We start from the raw sequence: 11,608 nt of genomic DNA, 5'->3' as shown, positions 1-11,608 counted from the left end.
TACTTTTCATTCAGTGCTTATTAAATATTGGCATGCTTACATGCTTAAATTGGAGATATTGTCTCCTTATTCTACACATCATTCTTCCCTGTCAAAACCTGGTCCCTAGTCTTCCGACCACCACCAGTGTTTGTTTGTTTTTTACACTACATGTCACATTCACCCATTCACACACACACACACACACACACACACACACAGACTATGAGGGGTCAAACGTATCAGCGAACACACACACACACTGCATTCACTGCATACTTGATACATGTAAATTGCGTGTGCAACCATCACCGTGTACTTGCTTCGCGTGCACTGTGCGTGCATTCACCGTGTACTTGTTACACATGCAATGCATGTGCAATGCCTGACATGCGTGCGTAGACACGTCATGTAATCACAGGGGTCAAAAGTGTCAGCTGTTGAAGCAAGAACGTGTCGTGTTACAGATGTGTGACACATAGCATCGCTATGCTAACTAGCTTGCTATGCTAATCAGACGTGCGTGCATAGACACGTCATGTAATCAAAGGGGTCAAAAGTGTCAGCTGTTGAAGCAACAACGCATCGTGTTACGGACGTATGACACGTAGCATCGCTATGCTAACTCTGCTAATCAGACATGCGTGCGTAGACACGTCATGTATCACAGGGGTCAAAAGTGTCAACTCTTGAAGCAACAACGCGTCGTGTTACAGAGGTGTGACACGTAGCATCGCTATGCTAACTCTGCTAATCGGACGTGCGTGCGTAGACACGCAGGTGTAGTGTATGTGTAGCGTTTGTAACGCGCTGTGCATGCGTACTGATAAGATGTGTGAGCGCGTCGTGTGAGTGGAGCGCACAACGCCTGCGTGTCATGTAGCAGGCGTGTGTGTAACACTCGTGTCTCCATAGTAACCCTATGTAAAATGTAGGCGTGCGCTCACGCGGTTTGATTAGATCTGATGTGTCCTAAGTAGGCGCAAGTGATGCGTTGTAGTGTGGTTGGGTGAAACGTTTGACCCCTCATACACACACACACACACATACATTCACAGACTGGTGGCAGAGGTTACCATACAAGGTGCCACCTACTACTTAGAAACCATTCACACGCACTCACAAACGGATGGAACAGTCATCTGGAGCAATTTGGGGTTCAGGATCGTGCCCAAGGATACTTTGACATGTGGACTGGAGAAACCAGGGATCGAACACGACCCACTCTACCTTCTAAGCCACAGCCATTATCAATCCGACAGTGATAAACCTTTGGGGAGCAGTTGCCAATATTTCGAGTACCCAGCAGACATCAGGGCCAAGACTTCCTCTTCCTTATCTCTATAAACAGATATCTGAATATGAATGCAGATATATTACAACAAAGCTAACATTAAACTTAATCAACATCAGATGATAGCTGATGGGTTTTGAGATTTCATTTCGGTCAATGAATTCCGCTTTTCCACATGGACTACCGCTCAGTGTGTTTGGTTAATACTACCTGGACTACAAACTGAAACCAGAACACTTCCAATATCAAAATTGTATCTCATTGCCTGCATATATTCTGCATACATATGTAAATATCTGTTAACAGAGATTATACTAGGAGCAGCAAAAGTAGCCTCAAGCCACTACCCTCAAGCAGAGATGAGGAGCGGACTAAAGAGGTCTGGTGAGCTCAATTCTTTGTAACCCCACACTCAAGAGATATTTTCATTCTCAAACTTGTAGTCTTGAGCCCCAACTGACAAAAACTCAAATGGCATCACTTGAAGAAATTTCACATAGCTCCCTATGTAGACATCTTTTTTTTACACATGCAGTAGTTCTCCCCAACATTTGAAAACAGACTTTAAGGTGTACAGTTGGTGGAGTTCCCCTTTAACATTGCCATGATGATAATGTTAAAACTCAAACACAACAAACCAACATCAAAAACTAGCAGCAATGAAAGTGGACTGTTTTTTTTTGCCTCACATGGCCTGTGTCCTGGCCAAAAAGTTGCACATGCACAAACCACAAAGGCTACTGCTGTTGGCCATCCAGCACACACCTTCTGCACATGTGTTTGAGGAATAAATGTTGCTACAACAGCAGAGGGTGGTTGTCTGTATCCGTCATTCATTACGGTAAACCACAGGACTGTGTTGATGTTTATTAGCCAGTTAGCACATAACCAACATGATCCGATGCTAAAAGTACAAAGCATATTTTCCGTGCACCAATGAACAATAACAAGCCATCACTAAATGTTTCCGCTAAAGAGCTCAATGTTTGAAGAAAAAAATAATCTTATCTTCTGTAACAAGTTTGTTTTGATCTCAAGGCCAACAGCACAGGACACACCAGGGTGACTAAGGCGACAGACATTCACCAACGGCCCAACATTGACGGCCACTGGTCAGCTTGGTGTATCAGGGCCTTTAGGATGCTGAGATTAGCAAAGTCAAAGCACCACTCTTGGCATTTAGCGGAGACAACATTGGTTTGGTTTTTCCTTTAATTGGCCACGATTTCCACCAATATTCTCTTTTAATGTCATCTTTTTAACTTTCTAGCTGGAATCTTTGCCGTCTATTCAGCCGTCCCTGCCCTGCCGTCACTACAGACGTGTCTGAAGCTGCAGCCGCTCAAGTGACTTCTATGTCAAGTTTGTAATGTTTGACTTATCCAGATGTGGAGCTAACCCTAAGACATATTGTTGACAAATGTTATGTTTCACGGCTGTTTTTTTGTTGTTGTTGTTGTTGTTGTTTTTTTAAATGTCATTGTTAGTTTTGCTTTTTTGAACAGAAGCTGGACCTTTCTGTTTCACTTAGGCTTTCTTTACTGGGAAGGTGTGAATGAAACAAAACATTTTTTTAAAAAAAATCAGCTTTTCAATCTGTTTACATGCAGCGATTGTTGCTATTGGTCATTTAACCAGGGAGAATCTGTTTGAATTATCGCAAATTTGTAGCTATGTTTGTAGAAGTAAAATTGTACAAAGGAGTCTTTGGTAACAGTGATGACAAAAGCCAAACCTGTCACAGCAACCTGGATGTATCAATGAGCGTAAATCTCTGACTTGTTTGGGATCAGCTCCTGACTTGGCATAATAACCTGAAAGAAATGACGAGAGCATTTGTATTCCATAACGGCCTTCAGGTTTTAATCTAAGACTTGACTATGAGGGAACATCAGATGAGACAATCTTTTCAAGACAATGAGATGAAATTGTGTATTCTTCTCAGGAAAGACTTCACTCTTTTGTCTCGCAATGGCGTCACCAACGACGTGATTGGAACTTGAATGAAATGACTTCAACACTGACAAGGCCACTCGCTGTCTGAATTGGGGTTATGAGGCGTGTTCAGACAATACCGATCCGAGGGGATTTTAGATGAATTAATCATCAGTGGCTTCATGTTAAACATCTCAAGGACCAGCTGCCAACTGCAGCAAAACAAGCAATATAAAGTGTGTTCTGTTTTTTCCAGGAATTCTTAACTTTACTGTTTTGATGTCTTTCTCAATGTAGTATGGTGTTGTGTCATTTTTTATGGCTTGCTGAAAAAGCTATAACAGTTAGGCACCAAGTTTGTGATATTTTTGATGCTGAAATTGTTCCAAGTGCACTTGACAGATCTGCCACAGCTCTCCTCTATAGCCACTAAGAAGCACTTCACCCTGAGATGTATGGGAATACAAAATGGCACACGCAAAAGGTGATGTAAGTGAAGTTATGTGACCTTTATATGACATAACCTGTAAAAAGGGAAAAAAGAGTTCTCTAAAATATATTAGGTTTGAAGGCAAGACATGCAAGACATGAGACAGACAGGTATATCAGAATCAATCAATCAATCATACAAGGTACAACTCCAGGGAAATGTGATGACATCATCATTGATGTCATTTGTGATGTTGATGGTGGTGTCCTCTCTGCTCTGACTAGCTCCGTCTCCCGTATCACTGGGGGCATGCAACGTAGTTTGTTCACATATCTTGACCTCAACAAGATTGCCAAATTGTTGCTCCTCCCGAACATGGGAAGCAACTCCATACCACAGCCACCTTTGAATGGTGTATAGCAGTGATCCAGAATGTTTTTGCCCCTTATGGTCAAGCAGGAACAGGACAGCACCATACACTCTCACTGTCACACCAGTCCCTCCTCCCCTTCTCCTGCCAGAGTTCTCTGATCAGATCAGCGTATAGAAAAAAGAGTCACCTGGCTGAATGGTGCTGTCCAGTATTCCAGTATTTAGCCAAGTTTTGGTGAAGCAAAGGATATTACAGTTTCTGTTGAAGACTAATGCAGGCACGGAGGTTGTCCACTTTATTATCTGACACTTGCACAATGGCTAGCTGGATGATAGCTCAGCAGGTGCCATCTCCTCCATCTTTTCCTTTATGCTTACTGATGATAACATTTAGAAACCTCTACCTGACCAGCTAGGAGAAGTCAACAGGAGGCAAGTTTACAGACTGGAGAGTTGGTTTCCAAATCCTTAAAGTGTCTTGCACCCACACACCACCACTGTCTAACACCAACCACAAAAAGCACCACCAACACTTGCGGAATAGACTATGAGCATAAATTTAGCACAAATGTAGTGGAACAGACAGAGGGGCGACTGGAAATGTCTGTGCCAAGACATCAAGAACCCTACCAGAGGTTCTAAGTCCGTTTGACATCAGCTGATTTGATTATAGTTCCACAATGCAATGTACAGACACCAGACCTCAGTGGGCACTCCTCATCTCTGTATAGGGCTAGCAGCTTGTGTCTTCATTAGTATAACACTACCAAACCTTCAACCAAACTGTCAATGGTTGAGTTGCATTGTGGGTAATGTAGGCACCAGGTTTTGACAAGGAAGAAGATAATGTGGAATGGAAAAGACAGTGTCTCTGATTGTGGTGCATTAGCTACTTTTTTTTTCTTTAAACTGTACATTGTGGGTCTGACGATGCAGAGACCTCCACAAGGGTGCTTAGGTAGTGGTTAGGATCTGGTGCTACAGCACATAGATAACCACAAACCCTGAGCAGATCATTGGCAGAGGCTTACTCATCCATGCTTTTCCATTATGCCCCAGAGAAAAAGGTGAGTATACTTAACACATCCCTGAATGCCCTCTGCTACACTGGCACCTACTCACATCCTGCCGTAGTATACATATATGACACCTGCCTCATTTGCATGCAGACCAAGTCATCTTATTCCTCTCTGCTACCTTCCCATCCCTCACTGCCTGCCTCTTTACTTCACTTCCATCATTCATTTAACCCCTGCCCATCCATTTAGTTATCTCCTGCACTCACTCCCCCTCTCTCTGTCTCTCTTTCCATCCATCCATTCATTTTCACCCATCAGGGCTAATCATTTATCTCCATTTGAGGTGACAGAAAGTTGAACCCCCTGCGACGTAATCTCCCCTCTGCTCATCCCTCTCTTTCCCTCTATCTGCGTTCTGTCTTAGTCATTCCCTCAACCTTTACCACCTCTCCTTCCATCACTGCTATCGCTTTGTCTTTGTTCCCATTTACTCTTGCCTCCCTCACTGTGGCTTTCATAGACAGTTCTGCCAGGAAAAAAATAAAAATTATAATATGGCAAAAATGTGATTCTGGCTCAAGTTGTGCTACAGCTAGTTGGTCTATGAGAGCAGACCCAATTACTTCCAAAAGGAACACATATCAGATACAGATACCTGGCATAATTATAAAGACCAGAAGAAGAAGAAGGCATCAAGTAGAAAACAGCACCCATACTGTACAATACTGAAACAGCCACTGTAAAAGTTTTGACAAAGAACCGCCATGTTCATATTTTCCTGCTTTCTTCTGTTGCAGTGGCCTTCCTGTGTGCTTGTACTTCAGTCTACAGCACTCACTACAGTAATAGAGAGCAATGCAACACCTTCCCCACCAAAAGAGCAACTTGTGCAAGTACATATCTACACAGTAATTGTTGCGGACTGTGTGGATCACCTGCACAGCAGCACAATCTTACAGGTGAACAAGAGGTCTGGCAAGTTTTGACTTTTACAGGTGCAAACTATTACAAAACGATCAACTTAAACACACAAATAAGAATTAATAAGAATAACAAAAGTCAAATAATAAAAACAATAAAATTTAAAAATAACAAAAGAAATAGAATAAAGTGGCCCATACATATGTAGCTAAATGTACATTAATAATGAATAAATATTTCATGAAAAAAAAGTTAAGAAATTAATTAATTCTAAAAATTATTTAAATATACAAATCCAGCAATTTTATGGACTTATTTTTTTAAATAATATAATGAGTATGAGTAAAGTGAACTGAATATATGTAGTGCACTTTTAAAGCATCCTGAAAAAAATCACCTTATGTCCAAGGCATAACCAAAGTAAACTTAAAGCTGTTCTTGTTCCATTTTAATTACATGTACATGCATGGTCTCACTTGAAAGGTTTTTCCCCTAACAGCACTCTAAGTGCTTCTGCCATTGAGTTAAATAAGTTTATGTTGTTGTTTTTTTTAATCTTTGCTTGAATATTTTTCTCGACAAAAGATGCTGCATATGACTAGAAGATGGGAAGTATTTGCTGGAATACACAATGGGACCATATCATGAAGCCTCACCAAGTTAAAATTCAAAGTAGATAACAGTATCAAAGAAAATAAGCATTTAACTCATTTTCTAAGGTTTTGTCCAGGTGCTGAGTGAAAAATAAATCAGAACAGACAGAAATGTAAGAGAACCAAAATTAATGATTAATGATTTTCTTCCCCTTAAGACAACAGAGGAGGCACTTGTTTATCATTTATGCACATTTATAACAGTCAGTGGTGCCTGTAAAGAGTTCAAACTTTCCTGTACAGCTCCAGAGTGTCACTGACTACAAGATCCATAAGCTATTGGGTGAATCACTGTCTATAGATTGGCTATAAAGCAGGAAGTGTGAGAAATTCACACTATTTCTACAAAGGCCCTTGTTGGCTATTGAGGCCATAGCAACAGCATATGATCTCCTATTGCCTCAAGTTAGGTGTCAATGAAAAGGTCAGGAGTTACCCTCCATTTTGATATATGAGCAGTCAGCTGTTTACATACAGAACAGACAAATTATGGGTAATATGTGGAGAAATATGAATGTTTGAAATGATGCAATGGCAGTTTGTAGATATTTATGGATGTAATAATGTGTTTGGACTACACATTTGCTGGATTTATTATCTAGACCTTTGGAGTGTGAGACCTGTGTCAGCAGTGTTTCTGTCTGGATAATATTTATCTGGGGATTAAAATTATGCATCACAACTGTGTAACAACTTTTTATTTGTTTGTTTTTTTGTCTGAAAAAACTCATCAAGTAAACCCTCATGGGGGCTCATGGACAGACCTTTGAATTTATAACTATAGTACTCTTTGCTTGTGTAGAAAAAATATGCCATTAGATCAAAGAAATGAACTGTGTATCCATGTGTTGGATGTTTGTGAGTTTGTGGAGTTGACTTTGGCAACCCAATAAAGACTGACAATATCCCACAATTTTAAGGTTTTCCATTAGGTAAAGAAATTAGGCTATAAATAGGCATTACTTTGGATTTTCCAGAAAGTAACTGTCAATCTGATTTATGTTGTTCGCTGTCAGTTAATTTAGGGATCTTTTCCCGCACTTTTAGAATCATGATAAATGTGTAAAATTCGATTTCTAAACTGTTCCTCTCTGTTTAACTTCATCACTAGATTTCTGTCTTTGGTGTCTTTATTTCTTTTTAACTTGTTTTATTATACAAAGCAGCACATTCCGGTCAGGTCTAGCTATGTAATTGTGCCTGTCAGCTCTTTTACATTAACATGATGTTTTGATTGTCTTGGTGTCAATTTAGAGAGTACGTCAGAGGCCTCTGTTTCAAATCATCGCCTGCACAATTCTATTAAAGAGGCTTGGCTGTCTACCCATATAGATTAATGTTTTTTGACAACACGCTGCCAAAGCGCACAGATGAGGAGTCATGGAATGGATTCAATTAAGCTTCAGGGTACAGGTGTGTTCATTTGTATGTGAGTGTCCATTAAAGTTTCATGGTTTATGTGCATGTAATTTCCAACTACCATGAACCATGCGCTCCTGGCAAAGGAGAGAACGTTAAGCATTCTAAATTTGGGTGAGTGAATACATTGGTGGTGGTTATAAATATACAAGACAAACATTGCTTTCGAGCGATTGTATTGATGGATGAATTAAACATGTAGTTGTAGGTAATGCCTGATAAATATTGCAACATGTTGCAGTGTGTTTGAGGCCATCCTTCAAAATAGAATGCTTATTGAGCGGGATCATTTACAGTCAAACTCACTTAAACATTCTGAAATGCTTCAGGCTAAAGGTGGCTATGTTAGTAAAAATGTCTATGTGCAAGAGAGCGGATAACTCTGTGTGTGTGTGTGTGTGTGTGTGTGTGTGTGTGTGAAAGAGAGAGAGAGAGAGAGAGAGAGAGAGAGAGAGAGAGGGAGAGAGCGCACACTAGGACCTGACATGTCTGTTGGGTGTGAGCATCCAGGCAGGATATTGGATATGATGATGGTATATTGGTTCCTAATCCTCAGGAGAATTTAATGCATCTGGTGGTGAGTTCACATCCCTCCCGTCCACAGGGAACTGTGTCATCTGAACTGGTTACAGGATTAAATGAAAGTTACTGTAGGAAATATTGCAATGCAAGGTAAGATCATGCAAGAGTTTGAAGCAAACAAGAAAAAAATGTGTCTTCTGCCACATTAATTTATGTTTTATACCATATTTATTATCCCAATAGCACTGATGACATTATCCCTATTATCCCAATAGCACTGATGGCATTAAGGTGTTTTAATGGAGTTTTATTAGTTTAGTTTTATTATTAATGTATACATTATTGAATTTTAATTTAGCATTAAAGCTGGGGTCAGCAGGTTATTCTTAGCGTCACTGGTCAAAAATTCCATGATAATCTTTAAGCCTATTGTGCACTGAGAGAAAACTAGACTCCTCTTGGCTCTGTTTTCAGGCTTTACAAAATCTAGGCCTTGACAGGAGAAAATCACAGGTCGTTCAAGAGAGAGGGTGCTCCCATTGGCTGTCTGACAAATGCAGATGTGCGTGCATGTCCCTTCAGTGAAAGCCTGATTCAACGGCAGAGAATCCTGCATAAAGAGTTGCTACTGGCAACAACTGCCTACACAGCAAAGCAAATGAAAAAGGAAGATAGACTCATCAAAAAGAGAAACTAAAACAGGGTGTGGTAATGAACACGATAAAAACATGTCTCAATATTGTCAAAGCATTTCAGAGATGGAAAGAAAACCTTGCTAACAGTTTATCCTTCTCCTAACTGGAGCTAAAGGGAGCTAAAGGCTCATGGCTGTGGCTTTAAATTCAATCAATCAATCAATCAATCAATTTTGTTTATAAAGCCCAATATCACAAATCACAACTTGCCTCACAGGGCTTTACAGCATACGACATCCCTCTGTCCTTAAGACCCTCACAGCGGATAAGGAAAAACTCCCCAAAAAAAAAACCCTTTAACGGGGAAAAAAAAAAAACGGTAGAAACCTCAGGAAGAGCAACTGAGGAGGGATCCCTCTTCCAGGACGGACAGACGTGCAATAGATGTCGTACAGAACAGATCAGCATAATAAATTAACAGTAATCCATATGACACAATGAGACAGAGAGAGAGAGAGAGAGAGAGAGAGAGAGAGAGAGAGACAGAGAGAGAGATGCAGGTAATGACAGTAGCTTACAACATTAATGAAAGTAATAATATTATGTATTATGTAGCTAATGTTAGCTAACGCCTCCAATCACAATGTGTCTCCACCTCACTCCCTGTTGCTACAGACCATCTCACAAGGAGGAGCGCAGACAGCAGCTCCGAAGACTGATCCAGAGTCAGTTTTTGCAGCAACCTGAATCCAGCCAGCTCAAACTCCAGGTTCAGGGTTCGAGCCCTGACACCCCCACCAGATCAGCAAACTTTATGTTGCTGCTGTTACACAGGTTACACCCCATGCTGCTGCTGGCCGCCAGCTCACTGTGACATCCAGTGCTGGTGGGGTTGTGCTGGGCAAATTTGAGCCACTACAGCTGCTGAACTGACGGTCTATTTCTTGAGCTCCTGCCTGCTCTCCTCCTTGCGAAGCAGTCCACAGTGGTGCTGAGTGAGGCGGAGGGAACGTGAGGTAGCTAGCTAGATAATTCTTGTCTCATTTGTGGTAAGAGATGGGTGAATTTTTTAATTCTGCTATAAGGGATTCTTGTTTCATAGTTAACATCGTGTTCAGTGGTGAAGTAAGTACTCAGAATGAAAATATTACTCTTTATTTCAAGCTTCATAATAGTCTTCTAGTGTATCCTGTAATTATTTTAGATCAAGGTACAATAATGCAGATCACTTGCTTTTATCAAGAATATTGACTGAACAAAATCCTTGGGATTTATATTATAGTATCTCACCCTGTTTCACTTTTGTTTGAAGGAAAATATCACTTTTAGATTGGTAATGTCTTGAAAGCTTTTGTTTTGAGCAAATGTGGCAATTTCTCAGTGGATCCTAGACTTTATCTTCTCTTAACCAAATAACATTCAACTGTGAGGACATAATAAGGGGATTTAATACAGTAAATGTGTTGTTTGTCTACAGAGGTATGACTCATTTTCAACAGAAGTGAGAATCTGTTTGACAAAATTACCCCTGACTCATGGATAAAAATGGAAATGTCATGACAAATTTGTTTGTTTGTATTTTAAGATGACACAAAAAGTAATCTTTAAGTTTATGCACGTCCATTTTATAGTCTAATCATTTATACTGGTTCACATGTGTTTCAGGTTTTCAGTCATTATTTGTCTCATTACTGTTTTTGTGGCTCAGACAAAAGAGGTTGTATTTTATTTTGAATGGAGGCCACATCAAAACTGTATGTAGTACAAAACCAATATCCTTTTCATAATGAGAACGATAAGGTCTTACAATGTGTAGCAAAAGGCCTCCTTTGCTTTGATTGCTGTGTTATTTATGTGTACATGTGGTCCTTAAATGGTTTAAAGGCTCTTTCATTTTACAGCATCACTGTAAAAACATGACAGGGTAAGGCCTTTGAACAGGGCCAACATAAATAGAAAAGGTCTGTGTACAATTATATTAGACTGTAAATAAATATGTTTAATGGGCTGGAAAGTGTAAATTTCCAATAAAATAAAAACATCAGAGCATACATTTGGAGAATACTGTCCAACTGATAAATATGATATTTGTTGTATATATTACGACTGTAAGTTGATGCAAGATAAATAAAAAGTGACAGGTTGTCAGCTTTTATGTGGAGGTTTTCAGTAGCCTTCAAAATACATATATATAAATAACACTTTTTTAGACACATAGCCCACTCTTACTTTATATTTTGATTGATTGTCACTTCTTTTGACTGAAGACTTTTCATTTTCCTCTGTATGTCAAACTGATTGACAAAGCTTTTCTTAAAAGGACTGACAATGTATGACAGTTTAACAGTTGCAATAACAACCTTTGAAGATGTATTCCTGTCCAGCTTGAGAACGTTCCATCAGTAACTTTGACATGTGTTTTGAGTTAC

The sequence above is a fragment of the Epinephelus lanceolatus genome, chromosome 7, assembly GCF_041903045.1.
Source record: "Epinephelus lanceolatus isolate andai-2023 chromosome 7, ASM4190304v1, whole genome shotgun sequence".
Classification (NCBI taxonomy): Eukaryota; Metazoa; Chordata; class Actinopteri; order Perciformes; family Serranidae; genus Epinephelus; species Epinephelus lanceolatus.
Note: the sequence above shows the minus strand (reverse complement) of the source record.